General features: G+C 45.9%; 1 protein-coding gene across 2 annotated transcripts in view; it reads right to left on the reverse strand.

Annotated features, from left to right (window-relative positions):
• The window catches only part of DSEL (dermatan sulfate epimerase like), a 91,735-nt gene extending 78,762 nt beyond the window's left edge, over positions 1 to 12,973 (reverse strand). The window contains exon 1 of one of the 2 annotated variants that reach the window (XM_078687510.1): positions 12,335 to 12,973. The gene's annotated coding sequence lies outside the window, so the exon portion shown is untranslated. Of the gene's footprint in view, positions 1 to 9,386; positions 9,514 to 12,334 lie in introns of those variants that run through there. The other variant, XM_078687511.1, reaches the window with a different exon arrangement.
• Between the last annotated feature and the right edge of the window lie 4,945 nt (positions 12,974 to 17,918).

Here is a 17,918-nt window from a genome sequence, read left to right on the forward strand (position 1 = left end):
CTGGTGTTCTTTCTGAGGAGCAGCACCTCCGTCTTGCCTGCATTAAGCTGCAGGCAGTTGTCCGTCATCCACTGGGCTACTGCAGCCAGGCCATCCCTAAATCTTGAGGCCGGAGTAGAAGGTCCTTCAGTGAGCGTGATGACCAGCTGCGTGTAATCTGCGTATGACACCAGCATAAGGTCCCACTCCTTAGCCACTGCCGCGAGTGGCTGCACCTATAGATTGAAAAGGGATGGGCTAAGTGCAGAGCCCTGAGGGACTCCCTGTCTGATGGGATGGGACAGGGAAAGAAACGGGGGAGCTGACACCCGGAAGGATCTGTCCTTCAGGAAGGAACGGAACCATTCCAGGGTAAGACCGGAAATCCCAACTGTCTCCAGACGATTTAGCAGAATGTTATGAGAGACCGTGTCAAAGGCTACGCTGAGGTCTAACAGAATCAGCGCAGCACTCTTACCGGCGTCGAGGATCGTCCAGAGATGTTCCGTCATGGCCAGGAGGGCAGACTCAGTGCTGTGGCCCGGCCTGAACCCGTTTTGAGATGGGTCTAGGATGTTGTTTAGATCCAGATGTTGGGACAGGACGTTGTTTACATGAGCCTCAGCAAGTTTAGATAGCCATGGGAGCAGCGAGATAGGTCTAAAGTTTTCCAGTTTGGAAGGGTCTAGAGTAGGCTTTTTGATAATGGGGGAGACCCAAGCTTGTTTCCAAACAGTCGGGACGCTAGCCGAAGAGAAGGAGAGATTCAGTATGGAGGCCAGGGAAGGCAGAAAGAATTCTAAAGATTCAATGAATTGGGCCGGCCTCATCGGGTCTGCTGGAGAGCCAGACTTGATTTTCCTGCAGACTTTAGTTAGGTCCTCATACGAGATTTCTGGTATAAGCATTGTGGTGGTACCATTAAAAATGGAGTTAGTGGGGCTGGGCGGATTAGAAGAGTGCTGTGGAAATGATCTATAGATTGTTTGCACTTTTTCTAAGAAGAATGTGGCCAGGTTCTCACAATGCTGCGCGGAGGTAATACTGGAGGAGGGAGAAGCGCTACTCTGTAGTTCTTGTACCAGTTTAAAAACAACTTTAGCGGGATTAGGGCTAGAGTTAATTTTTTCTGCATAGAAGGAGGCACGCGCGGAACAAATAGCTTTATGGTAGAGTTTTTGTTTGGCTAGATAAAAAACTTTATCCCTATCATTATATTCCTTCTCCAGACACGCTTGGCTTTTTTACAATCTTTCCGCATGGATTTCAAGGTGTTGTTATACCATGGGTTGGAGGGAGAGCTGCGCCCCTTGGTCCATTTGACTGGGATAAGGGCATCTAGTCCTCTAGTAATCCAATCATGGAAGGCATTGTATGTCATATTGATATCCATATTTACATCATGGTGGAATTCACCTAGAGTGGAGTGCAGATCGCTGGTAAGAAGTTTATGCCAAGGTCTCTTTAGGCGTCGGGTTGGCTCAGCTCTGTTAAACATCTCTCTAACCAACATAGTAATTTTAATTAGATAGTGGTCTGTCCATCCCATAGGTTTGGGCACTTCTGTCCTAACCTCCGGGATGTTAGTGAAGACAGGGTCTAGTGTATGCCCGGCCGAGTGTGTGGCGGCCTGGATTAGAGAGTTAAGTTGTAGGGCTGCAAAGTCGGCCAAGAGGTTTTTGATGGTGGAGTCTTGAGTCAGGTCGAAATGAAGATTAAGATCTCCTAATATAGTGAAATTGACCGAACCCACCACTAAGGAGTTTGCCGTCTCAAGGAGAGCTCGATGAATTTAGCAGCAGGTCCAGGGGGTCGATATATTTAGAGCTCAGATAGGGCAAAGTGAAGGCCCGTCGTGATCTTGAATCGAGCACTTTCACAGCCTGAGATATCTTCCTTGGTAAAGGAGCAGATAAATTGCTTTTTAAAGATGACTGCGATACCGCCACCTCTAGCGTCTCTATTCAGAGTCTTCATTAGGTAGCTCTCTGGTAGCATGAGGTTAGGTAGACTAGTCATGTCAAATAAGCATACATTTTCTATACCTAACTCCACATATATGAACCTTGAGGGCTTCCTCTATATACATTTACTATTCAAAATGTTGTCCCCTCATAGTCTGTTCATGATATTAGTGCATCATGCAAAGCCACATGTACTACTATTTTTAGCAGTCGCAAATGGAGATTCAGGCCGTTTGAGACTCCTAAAAAGGGTTGTAGGGTGTATCAAACCTGATTTGCGAGTCGGTAACCTATTACCGACTTGCAAAATAGTGTTTACGAGTCGCTATTATGAAGGGGGTTGCGAAGGGCATCCCTTCCTAATAGCAAGTCACAAGGGCCCTTTAGGAAAACAGGCTACATTTAAAAAAAAATATATATATATATATATATATATATATATATATATATATATATCACTGCCAACTCCTCCTGAAGAAAGAGCGAAGACCACACCTGGGGACATTGTTGGAGGCATTTATTTTCCACAGATCACAGGCGAATGCATTTCGGCACTTCTTTTGCCTTCCTCAGCGCCACAAGCGATTGGGAACCCTCCATCTTGCGCTGCAAAGTTGTGCTGCTGCTTTCTGTAGCCCAGTGGCTCAGGCTCCGCCCAAGATGTAATTCTCCCCACCTGTAACACAGTCCGGGAGTAGTCCAGAACTGCAAGTACCAGCATGCAAAGCCTTGCATGCAGGAATCGGTGGAGCGGAATTTCGACACAGTGGTCGGATGGCGAAGCAGGATTGCGCAGATGGGGTCCAATCTGCCTTGTAGTGGTAAGTAAATGTCTCCTTGTGCCCCAGAACCGCTTCAACCCCAGTGTTCAAGTTCAATACTTCGCGGGGGTAATCATCACCGTGTATGTCACCCACTGCCAGGACAATGTCCTCACAACCGCTCTTTCTCTCATTGTGCACCGAGGCGGGCCCAGGCAGATCCAATACCTTGGAGGTTACTTTGCCGAAGCGTTGTCACAGAATGTCCGGGCCACTTTGGTGAAGCGGGGGTCTTCGTAATGCGCCTCTGACACGCGCATAAAATATCACTGCCAACTCCTCCTGAAGAAAGAGCGAAGACCACACCTGGGGACATTGTTGGAGGCATTTATTTTCCACAGATCACAGGCGAATGCATTTCGGCACTTCTTTTGCCTTCCTCAGCGCCACAAGCGATTGGGAACCCTCCATCTTGCGCTGCAAAGTTGTGCTGCTGCTTTCTGTAGCCCAGTGGCTCAGGCTCCGCCCAAGATGTAATTCTCCCCACCTGTAACACAGTCCGGGAGTAGTCCAGAACTGCAAGTACCAGCATGCAAAGCCTTGCATGCAGGAATCGGTGGAGCGGAATTTCGACACAGTGGTCGGATGGCGAAGCAGGATTGCGCAGATGGGGTCCAATCTGCCTTGTAGTGGTAAGTAAATGTCTCCTTGTGCCCCAGAACCGCTTCAACCCCAGTGTTCAAGTTCAATACTTCGCGGGGGTAATCATCACCGTGTATGTCACCCACTGCCAGGACAATGTCCTCACAACCGCTCTTTCTCTCATTGTGCACCGAGGCGGGCCCAGGCAGATCCAATACCTTGGAGGTTACTTTGCCGAAGCGTTGTCACAGAATGTCCGGGCCACTTTGGTGAAGCGGGGGTCTTCGTAATGCGCCTCTGACACGCGCATAAAATATCACTGCCAACTCCTCCTGAAGAAAGAGCGAAGACCACACCTGGGGACATTGTTGGAGGCATTTATTTTCCACAGATCACAGGCGAATGCATTTCGGCACTTCTTTTGCCTTCCTCAGCGCCACAAGCGATTGGGAACCCTCCATCTTGCGCTGCAAAGTTGTGCTGCTGCTTTCTGTAGCCCAGTGGCTCAGGCTCCGCCCAAGATGTAATTCTCCCCACCTGTAACACAGTCCGGGAGTAGTCCAGAACTGCAAGTACCAGCATGCAAAGCCTTGCATGCAGGAATCGGTGGAGCGGAATTTCGACACAGTGGTCGGATGGCGAAGCAGGATTGCGCAGATGGGGTCCAATCTGCCTTGTAGTGGTAAGTAAATGTCTCCTTGTGCCCCAGAACCGCTTCAACCCCAGTGTTCAAGTTCAATACTTCGCGGGGGTAATCATCACCGTGTATGTCACCCACTGCCAGGACAATGTCCTCACAACCGCTCTTTCTCTCATTGTGCACCGAGGCGGGCCCAGGCAGATCCAATACCTTGGAGGTTACTTTGCCGAAGCGTTGTCACAGAATGTCCGGGCCACTTTGGTGAAGCGGGGGTCTTCGTAATGCGCCTCTGACACGCGCATAAAATATCACTGCCAACTCCTCCTGAAGAAAGAGCGAAGACCACACCTGGGGACATTGTTGGAGGCATTTATTTTCCACAGATCACAGGCGAATGCATTTCGGCACTTCTTTTGCCTTCCTCAGCGCCACAAGCGATTGGGAACCCTCCATCTTGCGCTGCAAAGTTGTGCTGCTGCTTTCTGTAGCCCAGTGGCTCAGGCTCCGCCCAAGATGTAATTCTCCCCACCTGTAACACAGTCCGGGAGTAGTCCAGAACTGCAAGTACCAGCATGCAAAGCCTTGCATGCAGGAATCGGTGGAGCGGAATTTCGACACAGTGGTCGGATGGCGAAGCAGGATTGCGCAGATGGGGTCCAATCTGCCTTGTAGTGGTAAGTAAATGTCTCCTTGTGCCCCAGAACCGCTTCAACCCCAGTGTTCAAGTTCAATACTTCGCGGGGGTAATCATATATATATATATATATATCCAAAACCAAGGTTGCCCCATTTGGAAGGTCACACACGAGGAGGTTGTACACACAAATGCCGCTGGTAGTGGTACAGCAGCCCGCCTTGCTTCATTCCATATTACCAAACGCGTTTCGGGTGTGCCTTCCGCCCTTGATCACTGGCTGGAAACAACAAACAGTACAGGCAGTTTGATTGCACAGTGATTTATTCAAAATAAAGTCCCGCCCATGTGGGCGTCGCGGAAGGCACGCCCGAAACGCGTTTGGTAATATGGAATGAAGCAAGGCGGGCTGCTGTACCACTACCAGCGGCATTTGTGTGTACAACCTCCTCGTGTGTGACCTTCCAAATGGGGCAACCTTGGTTTTGGATATATATATATATATATATATATATATATACATTTTTTAAGAAACAGACACAGGGGTCAGTTGTCCGAGCAGGCCACCATCCCTGTTATTGCCCAATCCCAATGGGTCTCAAACTGCAACCTGCCTCATGAATATTGATGAAGCAAGTCACTTGCAAACCCCATGGGAATCGCAAAATGTGTCTGAGACACATTAGTACATTTTCTTTTGCGACTCGCAAATTGCAAGTCGCAAAAGTTTGCAAATTGCAAGTTCACAAGGAAATGGTTATACCTGTGGCTCAATATTCCTTGCCTCGCTATTCCAGAGTGCAATTGTTCACCAAGACCAATGGAGGCCTAGAATCAGGTGTATTTGTGTATTGCTATTTAAGTAGACGGACACTAGCTGGAGAGCAACAGATCATTGTATAGCATTTGGGTATCTATATATTTGGGTTTCACTTATGTGCAATTGCATTATGTTTCTACAATTTGGCACACGGAGATTAAGACATTTCCCCAGAATCACAAGATTTTTAGAAAGGTGCCAGAATCGCGATCAGAACCTAATTCCCTCGATTTGGAGTCTATAGCTTAGTTTTTAAACCATATTTCCTATCTGTGTGCATAGGAAAATGTGAACACATTACTAATTTTGGCACATACACGCTGCTTGCGTCACCCATTGGTTCAAAATGATAGCAGGCACGCTCGGTGGACAATTTTCCATTTGTGGGTCACTCTAAAGCTTGTCAGGGCACTTTTTCAAATGCCGTTGCCTTTATTAAGAACTCACTAGAAAAAAAGGACAGTTTCATTCACATGCGTGCTCAGACCCTCCATTGCAATGCTATGTCAATGATTTAGCATCCAGCTCGCTCACTCTGACTCACGTCGTACTAATTTATTTTGACACAAAGTTAGAAACTAAATACCAAAACATTGTTGTAGGTTACAGAGGAACAGGTCTTGTTTACCAAACAGTTTTTGAATGCGTGTGTTTGTAATCGATATAAAAACAACAGTAAACAGACTTCAGATAGATTGAAGCATTGAACAATAAATGTTCAATGCTCTGATCTACCCGCATACAGTTTAAACTAGGACGGAACATATACACGCTCACAGTGGCATCCAATTCACACGATGTTACAATGTTTAGGTTAGTGAGTGTGGCTTAATATTGTGCTACTTCTGGCTTATTCCACGAATTCTGCCTGGTCAGAAGTAAACCAGGTGTACTCACAACTTAATCTATGTATGGAATTCAGGAGTATGTGAAAAGTACTACACAAATATAAGTTATAAAAACGAGAATAGAGCCATCAGTCTTAGAAAACTGTGGATGTTTCTCTCTGTACATTCAGGAGTGTAGAGAATGGATTATTTAAGGCTACATCACAGGTCCCTATGCGTCCCACTAATATACATTTGATGTGAATCTTTGTTTTTACTTCAGAGAGCTTGTCACGGCAACCCTAAAGTTCCATGAGCAAACATCACAGTCTCGTTAGGTCTGAAAGGGGGAAAATCATTCTGTAAAGAAGTAAAACAAGTTTGTTGAAGTAAGTGTTTGAACATAGACTTTTTTGCACATATTCATATAGGGTTGTATGACACAACCAAGCATTCTTCTTCCTCACGTTCGGCCCGCGTTGTTAAGGAACAATGAATGCATTCTGTTTACACCGCAAGTGGTTATAACGACTTGCCTTAGGGGGGTGCTGGACTTTGGAATAGTGTATATTACTATTCCAACTCCAATCACTATAACAGTAGGGAAAGCGTTGGACTTTAAAGTCCAATGCCTTTGACCTAACGCATATCCTTGAAACGACGTGCGCTGTAAATGCAATGCGTGGTTCAGACGCATTTGTTATTCTGCCCATGTTGCAAAGGCAACATTTCTTTCAGCGGTCATTGTATTTGCCGTTTCCCTTTATATAGATGCCAAGTGTGCAGTTAATCGGCACTCTAACATTTTATTACACCATCAATAAAATGAAAGTGAATATAGACTTAGATACTGTTCTAAAACTTTATACAAGTTGCCTGTCAAAATATCCTTCTCCTACTCTAGGTCTCACTTGTCCCTCTCTTTTTCATTGTCCTCCAAACCCCACATTTTGTTCCTTAAAGGGTCTATCCAGTATACAGAGGAAATTTAGTTTCCCCTTGAGAACCCTGTGTCACCGATAATAACCAGCAGTGGAGTATTCAAAAGGTGATTTTTTAGGTGGTGTTTGATACCTATTAGGACATTATTCACTATATGGCCCTCTTACCTATAAACAGGGCCACTGAAATTATAAGGCAGGGGAGGGCCAAACTATATGGTAGAGTTGACTGAATTATGCTGCAAGGAAAGGGAAATTATGCATTGTAATGCAGCACGTTTTGTATTATTATACGTCATGATGTCATTTTTACACCTGTTAACACTGTCCGGGTAAAGGTTTCACCTAATTAGTACCAGTTTAACACTCAAATTTGGCAATAAGCAACTCAAAGGAGACCTAGTCAACCTTTTCATAAGGCCTTCCTTCCACTGTGCTGCCACATGCATCAATGCAATTTCAGCAACTTTTGATCCATCTGTGCTAGAAACACATATTTTTTCTAAAATGGGTGGAGTATGCAGCACGTGGTAGATTAGCTGCCAAATGTGGCAAATCGCTAATTTCGCTGAAATTGCCACAACCACAGAATCACATAATTCCTGTAGCCCTGGCTGTAAAGGACAGAGAAGCCTGTACTCCAAATAAGTAGGAAATGTACTCAAAATGGAGCTGTAAACCAAGATTAGTAAATTGGCAACTGTTTTTAATGATTCATCTTTAAGTTAACACAATTTGAGGTAGTTTGAGTTATTTCAATGCCTGCAAAAGTAGTAAAAAGATCGAGAGATTGAGAGCCAGCACTCGAATCGCGAAAACTTTGAGAGCTCATGAAATGGCTTCATTTCTTGTGAGGCATCTCTGAGCCTTTCTTGCATTCCTGCCGCGTTCCAACTCGTTAAAGTTATTGGAGATCAGGGGCTGCTACTCAGAATTCAACCCAAGCATATAGACGTCTACACAACTTTCACACTGTCACCTGCAGTGTGGAAGGTAATGTTAGAGTGCACATTCGACATGAGCTTAGCTCACCAGAGGAGCGGAACGATCATTAGTGCAGCAGGTGTAGTGGCACCGGTGTCCTAGGACTGCCAAGAGTACACTGCGCCCCGACAGTCTGTCTTTTACTACCCAAACAAAGCAGAAGGTGGAGAGGATGGGCATTCTCTTTGCTCCATGTGGGGCCCGTGTCAGTCTTGCAATGAACTATCTCTGATTCCTTTAGTTGCTGTTTGATTTAAACACAACATACATAATAGTCACACAGAAAAACTGTCGTGCCGTTTAAAGTCCACTGTCGTGATATTTTTGAAGACTTCATTGCAATAGGCCAGTAAGGATGAACACTTGCCAACTCTATTATGAAATGGCACGTTATTGTACTTTACTTTAAGCAAGTAAAAAAAGCCAAAAAGTTCGCGTTTTTAGCATACGTCCTTGATGTATTTATACGAATTGGGTAAAACTACCCTAGATACAAAATCTATTAACATTTGATGCCGGAAAATGGTTCGGTAACATAAAAGCTCATTGAGCTAAACGCTCGTCGTTGACATCGGATGCGATACGCACTTCACAAGATCGATTCCCAAAAAGGCTGCCTCAGACTCCCATCCTTCTGAGATCGGTAAACTAAGAACCACTATGTTGGGTAACAGCAACGAATCTTATTCACAGTGCCTAGGGAAACTAGATGCAATACATGAATTATTCTGACACTAATTCTGTTTTAAAATGTAATACAAGACCAGGCAGCGTGTCAACGAGTGTCAGTAGCTCACATCGAGGTAGTAAGCGCTGTACTAATGCTACAACAGAGTTCAATACAAACTTGCATTAGGAAAGGGTAGGTGTCAGCGCACTGTCATGCTCTAAAGGCTGAGAGAAATAGGGGCATGTTTTCTTCAGTGGCAGTGTGGCAGTTGCCGCTCAATTCATCCCAGTCCTCAAGCCTGTGAAACTTCGCGTTCAGGCCTCCTAAATTCTTCTAGCACCACCCCCACCCCCCCCCCCCCTTTCCCCAAAACTCACACAATTACACTTCATATTTCAATTGGATATTCCATGAAAGGTGAGGCAGAGACCACACGACAGAACTCCGATATATAAACGGCTAGGCCCCTCTCCTTCCATGACTTCTCATTGGTGAACACGTTTATAAATGACGCAGTTACGTACCCCAATACTCCCACGTCCAACTTTTTCTGCTGTGCAGTGCCTACGCAATGAGCTTCACCCACACTCAGGAGTCAGGGACAGTGTGCTACTCCTAACCAGCCTCTTTTGTTAACCAACTCTCTTCCAACCACAGAATCTTACTGTGTCATGTCACACCCGGAACTGCCATATTTCTATGAAAAGAGTAGATCCAATCAGAGCTCAAGGTCCTGCTACCCAATGAAGCGGAGAGGGCGGGACATAAGGGGTCCTAACCCAATCCAGATACCGAACATAAATCTAGATAAGATACAAGGCTAAACCAGAAATATAGCTCAGTTGGCGTATGCATCTGTTGCAGAAATCTGGGTGTAACCTGCAGCTTAAAGATTGCAATCCCCATGGTTTCAACTAGCCTTTCTTCCTCGGAGTTGATAAGGGTTGAACTCAGAGACATTCAGTTATATTAACTCCATCAGTCTGGTTCAGCGTATAAGGTTAGGAAGGAAAGTGTCCCCGAGATGTTACCTGTGAAAGTAGCCTTGCGGCTAGAGAGTGACTTTCTGGGTCACCAAACTCTGTGGCTGGAGCACCACAACAAGTCATTGGAGTAAGACTTTAAAAAGTATAAGGAAGAAAGACCTGAAGAGAGAAAGAGGGTTTGAGTTACAAAGAAGTTACTTTGGCTTACGCACACAGTGCTCCTGGCATACTCCTGGATTTGAGGAGTGAGTTAAGTAAACTACAATAAGTCAAATCTACTCACAGCAAAATCTTTGTGAATCAGTTGAAAGGAATCCAGGAAGGCTGTCTCCATTAGGAGAAACAATATAGGAGAGTTTTGATGTGAAGGTGGTCCTAATAACTGTAGGTTGGAAAAGGGAGGTGGGAGATAAGGAATTAAGTGTGTCTGTCTCTAGGGGTACAGCGTACCCAATTCAAGGGCTGTTAGGTAATGGGAGGATGAGAATAAAGTAAAATCATGACGAGAATCACCTGCAGCCACAGTGAGGTCCACCCAGAATCCATGGCCCACATATTCCGACCTCACTTCCCGCCATGATGGTACACAGACCAAGGAAGTAAGGGTGGCTTGTGATTAAGTGATGGTGCTGAAACCACCGCACACATTTCCTTCGGTCAGTCCCTCATGGATTCACAATAGCTTGATTTTGAACCAAGCGGGACATCAGTAAAATCAGGATGGACCTGGCCCGCACAAAGCAGGAGTGTGCTGTCCCGCTGGTGGACACAGCCAAATGTGGCAAAGTAACTTTTTCCTGGTATAATGAGGTGGACAAGCTGCATGCACTGGTGATGAGGCGCGGAAGGGGGTTGAACATTTATTCATGATGGCGATCATCAAAAGGTGCATATGGAGACAGACTAAGTTGTCATCCTCAAGATTGGGCAGGCAGAAATTCTAACACTGTTATAAGTATGGGATTTTCCTCCTGAAGACACGACTCATCAGCTTCATGCCATGCTAACGTTTTATTTCTGGCGTAAGCAGGCAAGGGCTATTGATAACAGATATGTGCTTCTGATGGTGTCATATGACGTTCTGCTTTGAAAGACTTCACATCTTCCACTATGACTTGATAAAGGTGTTTGGGTAAGAACTGCCCTCCAGAAGAGTGAGGAAATATACCTCTTTTTACCCATTCATTCATGACACACAAGTTAACTTGTCTTTAAAATGTGCAGTGAGAATGACACACTCTCCCCTGCAGCCTATCTCCACAGAAGCGTGCGCAAGCTTTCATGTTTTAATCAACATATGTTCTCAACAGGTGTGTTTTACTTTTACGGTTTTGGAATTACTGAGGTGAAAGCGCCAGCAAACCCCTTTTCGAGCATTCCCTACAGGAACAACTCACTAAGGCTTTAGTTGAGCGAAAAATATTATTCTCGAGAGCAAAATCGTGCGCCTTGTTCACGGAATCAAGACTGGTGGAATTTTGTCCTAGTAAATTATTCTGCCCACCTGGAAATGTCCCAATTGTGACTGAATTTGTGTGACAGTAGGTTTGTTCCAAACAGTGGAATTGTGAAAAATCCAGTGAGGGTTCATCTGCACAACTCACAAAACTGTATTATTTGGCGCCTGTACATTCGCATGTGTGGTTTTGATTAATCTTTGGAATCTGTGGCAGTCTCACAGCTTCTGAAGTAGATCCGGCAATTCTTTAAGAATTGCAGAAATGTCCGAACATTTCTCAGAGGCTAGGGGTGCGGCTAGGAGGCCAAATGTTCAACTTTTCTTTCTTGAGTTGTGCTAAAAAAGCCCTAGCGCAGTTGGTATTTGTACAGAGAAAGATTACTTTAATAGGCGTCACTATGGCTGAGAGTTGCACTTTCTTCGCTCAATCAGTTTTAGAACAAGCATACGGACTGATTGTCCTATTCTATGCAGATTAGAGAGACGTTGGGTGACTTTTCTTCTAATCACGTCGACCCCTACAAGACAATGGAGTCTGTTTGCACGCTGCCTTTATAATCCTATTGGAAACAACAGATACAAACACAATACAGGGATATAACAGATATATTATTAACAGAGCAGTCCTATTGGAAACACGTACAAACAACATACATACAACATACAGGCATATAATGTGCCCTTGATCACCCCCAGCTCTCTGCGTATTAGAAATATGCTGTCATCATTTCCACGTTCTTGTTTATAGCCGCTGGTCATATTACGTGCGAAGGTAGCGGCATATAGTAAAAGATCTAGGCTGCAGCCGCTAGAGGGCGCCCTGAAGCAAGAACCGTGTCCATTGCCTTAAAAACTAGAATTATAAATGCTTAATGCAGACAAGTTCTCTGTTGAATATACACATGTGGAATCAATCAACTCGTCATTGCTCCAATCCTCCACATGGTTTAATAACTATTTATACTTGTTACTTTATGCAACTTTAGATCATCACATACGGGAAATGACAGCTAAAGATGTTCCTTACCTCATTAGAGCGCACTTTGGTGTGACGCCGGTCAACCCAAGCAGTGTGTGCTTCTTGGCGCTAGTATAAGAACCAGTGAGCGGAGTCCACATTTCCACATCTTGGAGGCAGCGTTGTCCCCTCTCCAAGTTCGCACTCCCGGTGTCATGCTGCGGTCATCTTTAAGAGAACATGCAGTGAGTGACAGGCAGAGCAGCAACTAAATATTCGACTTTTTTGTCCGAAGGCTCGGCTGGGTCCCTGGATCACGGTTCCCTTCCCTCAAGCCATCACGCCTTGCTCACAGCCGCGCCATATAGTAGAGAACTGCAGGGGCCGTTGTTAATTAGGAGGGGACCTCGCAGGGATCCGTACACTCCAGAGGTAGCAGGCAGCACTCTGAAAGAACTGTGGCAGAAAGGAATGTCCCTCGGAAAGCCGCAGGCAGGCTCGTCTGTTATCCTCCAGCCTCGGGAGGCTGCTTCGGCTGCCCCTGCTGCAGTCCTGAGGTGCCAGTGGCTGCTTTCACAACTGCTCCTGCATGCTGTCAGGCAGCTCCTCCTCTCAGCTCGCAGTCCAGCCGATCAGAGCCCAGCCAGAGGATGAGGAGGGAGGAAAGCAGCGCGAGGCGGCTGGAGTGCGGCGGCAATGGGAGGGGTGGAGCGCGAGGAGCGCTCTGCCTGCGCGTGCTGCCTCCGGGCTCGCGGGCTCCGGCGCTGTTAGCAACGGCCGGGGCAGGCAGCCCGCGGGGGGCTGCGCGGCAGGGGCTCGCCTCGCGCGCGGTCACTGCGCCGGGAAAGCAACGGCTCACCTTTGCTGCGAGCTTCTTTGAGACATGTCACATTGCGGGCAGTGATTTAGTGCGCACGAAAGTCTGTTTTTACAGGAGAATTGTTGTCCAGTGATTTCGCGCTGGCCAAAAATAAAACGCAGCACTGGAGAAATGAAGAAAAAAAAACCGACTGATTGCATTCTCATGTATAGTGCTGGAAATGCACAGCATTCTTTGGAGATTGACCATTTGATGTGGGGGATGAGTGCAAGAGGTGTGAGTGGAGTCAGTGGCAGGTTTGTGGAGCAGTGAGTTATACACACATCCTCAACAAAACAAGAAGTTCAACTTTAGTGATTATTTTTTTTACTTTGTAAACATGACAGGTCAGTAGATCTGGGGTAAACATAGACAGGGGCATTGTTCGTCAGGGCTAGGGAAGAGTCAATTAAATAACAGGCCAGACCAGTAAGGAGCGTCAATGAGTGGGTCGATGATGCTCCCTCGAGGTAGCAACATGCCAGCCCACCAAGGTAGATGCCGAACAAATGTATTAATAGGTATATGGGACTGTGCTGAGACTGCCTCGTTCCAGGTCTGGGGAGAGGGTGGGGGTGCTGGGACACAGCCAGCCATATATCCATAGAGTAGGGCTGGGCAGAGTCAGTTGCAAAGCAGAACCGTGGTAAAGGCATTGAGCGAATCGCATGCCAGCTTGATACAGTGAGAGGCAGTTGTAAACCAAGTGGGGAGAGCTGGGCATGAGCAAGTTGCTAACCAGTTCTGTGGACCAGCTAGTGGAGATGAGGAAGTTCCAGCTGCATGCAGGGCACAAGTAATAAAAACAGAACTGGGTAGACTAACCTTGTTAGGCAGTATGCAAGTGACATCACGGCATGTGACATCACATCACTTGACATCACAGGAATTGACTCCACAGGAAGTGGCATCACAAGAATTGATATCAGATCTTAAGCCCTCACATATATTTTTAACAGGTCTATCATAAGTACATTTGAGCGCTTTAGGGGGATATTCTCAAGAACGTGTGAGAATTATCGCAAAATTAGCTTAACGCAACTTTGCATATCGCAGTCTATCGCGGTAAAATAACACTGTGTTAACATTGTATTCTCAACCCGGCGGCACCATGCGATAGTCTCACGATAACGCCATCATTGATTAGAAGTTCTGCTGAATTATCGGGTGGAGTTCTGTCCAGAGGCAGCCGTCAGTGGGTAAGAGGGCTGCATCTGATCCTACCGACCGCGGCTGGGTGTCGGTAAGTGATTGTTTGTACCTCTGGGTGTGCTTCAGAGGATATGCTTAGTCCCAGAGTATCAGTAAGGGATATTTTTGACTGTTGGGCATGGTGGCAAGTCAGTTCGCATAGGCACTGGGTGTGACATAGAGCCAACATCTCAAACTTGATTTTTAAGTTTTAAATCACTTAGGGTTTTTATTCCAATCCTGATAGCACCTGAAAGAAATGAAAGGTATTCCTTTTTTCTCTCAGCTTGGATCACTGGGAGTTAGGCAATGATGCGCACAACACCTGCATGTAATATGGGTTGTAATTAAGCAAACATTTTGGACCTGGGTGACTCTGTTATAGCTTGTGTCTGGCCCTGGAGGGACAGAAGTTATCATGTTATTCCTGTTTCACAGTTTAAATTGTTACCAAGTTTTGTCCACCGAGCAGGTAAAGACAGACTATCAGGCTCACCCATCTCAAAGTACTGTGCAGAGAAGACCATCTCCGTGGGCTATAAGCACTAGGAGAGGGCTTTGTTTTTTTGTGCAAAATAAAACATTTTCTGTCAACATTTATAGTTTCTATTAGATTATTTTCAATTTTTTATATATTTAGTGATTTTTTTTGTGCGGTTAGAATTTTGCAAATCATGCTGCATGTTTGAATGTTATGTATGTCTTGTTAATAAGTCTAAGCTTTTAAGTGATAATAACAGTTTTTTCAACTCAGATGTTCATGATTGCTATTTTTTGCTGCAAAATCCACATTGGCCTGAACTAATGATTGCACTTTTGTTAGCGGTTGTTATTGATTCATTGCATTATTGTCATTGTTTCTATGTTAACCACATTTTTGTTAATGCATCAGGTTGTTTTTCAAGCTCATACCCAGTAGTTCAAGTTTTTTGGTATCACCCGTGTAAACAGTTCCCCCGAACAAGAGTAGAACTGCTAATTAATTTTAAAGCACATCTCGAGATAACCAAAAGTTAGCAAACGTTTAAAATAGACAAATTTATTGAATCCTTCTTGGATACTCTGTTTGCCCACCGACGAATGAAGTTCCCCAGCCAGGCTTTGAGGTTAGAAAGACATTGCCGCAAGTGGTAAGCCCACACCAAGACACAGTCATTTCCCAGGCCTAAGGGGGGCACGTTCACATAGAATGTACCAACACTTTAATTCAGACCAGACACAAGGGTCAAGGGTCAAGAGACAGAACAAAAAATTACACTGTTAAGGATGTGGGCCAACAAAGTAATGGCCCCAACATTCACAATACACAACCACAAATTTAGCAGCAACAAAGGGGAAGGATCCAGCTCATCTGAGTCCGACAGCGAGGGTGAATGCCTAGAATGGGGCCGGCCCAGCATGGGGGTAAACTGGAAGCTCTCAACAAAAACCACCCAGGCACATAGGAACATGCTTAACCCCTGGCAGCCCTGTACAGTCTTGAGAAGAGCCCAGTGGTCACAATGCTCATAAGCAAGACACCGTACCACTTTCTGGTGGACATTGGGGTGGCTAAGTCTTGCCTACGGAAAGGAGCACCCCCTCTATCAAAAGCCACTGACACAATACAGGTGATTTCTGGTTCCATGGACAAAGTTCCTCTCACTGAACCCTCAAGCTGGAAATAGGAGGAAGTTAGATTAGGGAACAATTGATGTATTATCCCGCCTCCCAGATCAATATATTAGGATTGGACCTATTGTCCATATTGAGAATTTCTATCCAGTTCACTGAGAATGAAATTATAGCCTGCTCCTCCTCTGGACTCTCCTACCCCGCCCCAGAGTGCCGACCAACAACATCCACCCACTCCTTGGGGATACTGGCCAGAGCAGTCCTGGACCACTGAGCGCTCCTCAAGGAGCAGTTAGAGTTATATGGAAAATCAATTAAAGTTGTACGGCCTAGCACGACACTAGAGCGACCAGGCATACCATCGCTTCACAGAACCAGCCAAAGCAGTAGTATATAGGGAACATGGGGAATCAGGGATCCCGGATCAGAACACGCACAGGACTATTAAATCCCCCGAAGCTAGGAGGGAGGCTGCTCAGGGCTACCTAATTCAGCCTCCGCAACCACCATGGTGCCTCCTCAACAGAGGAAACCGCCCAGGCGAGGCGGCACCCTGCCAAGGGGCGCATTTCCCACACTAGGAGCCCCTACCTTGTTACCCGATACTGGCAATGGATTCCCCATGATAAGGATGTCTGACTAACAGGCCGCAACTCAGGGAGTTGTCCCTGCTGGTCGCATGGGAGAAATCCCTGGGCCAGGAGTAGACAGGCTATCTCTTACACTCCCCTCCCCATGGTTCTGCTGGAGCATCCAAGATACTGGCAACAGCACCCCCAAAGGGGTCGGGCAACCACAAATGTACCAGTGGTGCGTGATGGAGAAAAGTCTTTGAAACTGGCTCTATATATACTACACGAAAATGAGGTATAGTGTGTATAGAGTCTAGGTGACCCCAGAGGTAGGCAGAGGTTAAAGTTTGATTGAACCTTACTCTCTGTTTATGGTAGAGTGATCGAGCAGTAAGGCAGTATCAGAGGACAGGGTTAAGCATTTGATGTACACACTCAGTCAGCAAATGAATTCACACACTCAAGAACTGAACTCTAGGCCAATTGTTTTTGTATACAAAAGTATACTGTTGTTTTATTTTAGAACCAAGCAAGCCTGGCACAGGTAAGCATTAAATACTTTACAGTAATACGTTGCTGAATGTAGAACAGTTCGAAAATGCAATAGGAATTGTACTTTCTTTGATTTACAGGGGATGCAGTAGGCTGCAATACTTAGCAAATACAGTACATTTAAATGAATAGGGTTTTTCAGTAAATTACGGGTAAGTTACTTTTTATGTTACTTTTCTAACTCAGTGCTGGATACCTAGATTCAGCACTGGGACATTTCCTGCAAACGTAAATACGTTTCTGTTATTCGTGCAATTTTTAAAGAGCATTTTTAGATTTCTAAACTCTACACTTGGAAACTTTTTGGAAGAAAATTGTCAATGTTATCCAAAGGAGGAAAAACAGGTTAACAGTTCACCAGTAAGTACCGACTGTGGGACTTAAGGTTCTGAGGTTAGACTCAGGGGTCCCCCAGGGTCAATGATGCACTCTTGTTGCACGCTCAGCGGCACTAGGGTAGCCAGGTGCAGAGTGTTGAGGCCCAATGTTATCCAATGGGGGATAGGGGGCCTCTGGTTGGTGGCTGCTGGCAAGCAGTCCACTGGGTTGTGGGGGCAAAGCTCCTAGGGTTTAGGTCACGACAAATGGGGAAACAAAATAGCAAAAAGGTGAACCCCCAGTGGCACTGGGGCAGCCGGGTGCTGAGTGTTATTTCGACGTTGGGTGCCCTGTTGTTTTCCATGGAGAACCTCCGGTTGGCAAAAACACTGCAGGCAGGGAGACCTAGGACTACTGGGTGTGATCACCACTTCGAGAGGTAAGTTGAGAAGTTAGGGGTTGGTTAGGCACCGTCGGTTTGGGCACACAAGGCCGTGGGGCGTCAGGTGCAGGGGTACCTTTTGGGGTTGGATCTTCTTACCAGCTC

The sequence above is a fragment of the Lissotriton helveticus genome, chromosome 4_1 (assembly GCF_964261635.1).
Source record: "Lissotriton helveticus chromosome 4_1, aLisHel1.1, whole genome shotgun sequence".
In the NCBI taxonomy this organism is placed as follows: domain Eukaryota; kingdom Metazoa; phylum Chordata; class Amphibia; order Caudata; family Salamandridae; genus Lissotriton; species Lissotriton helveticus.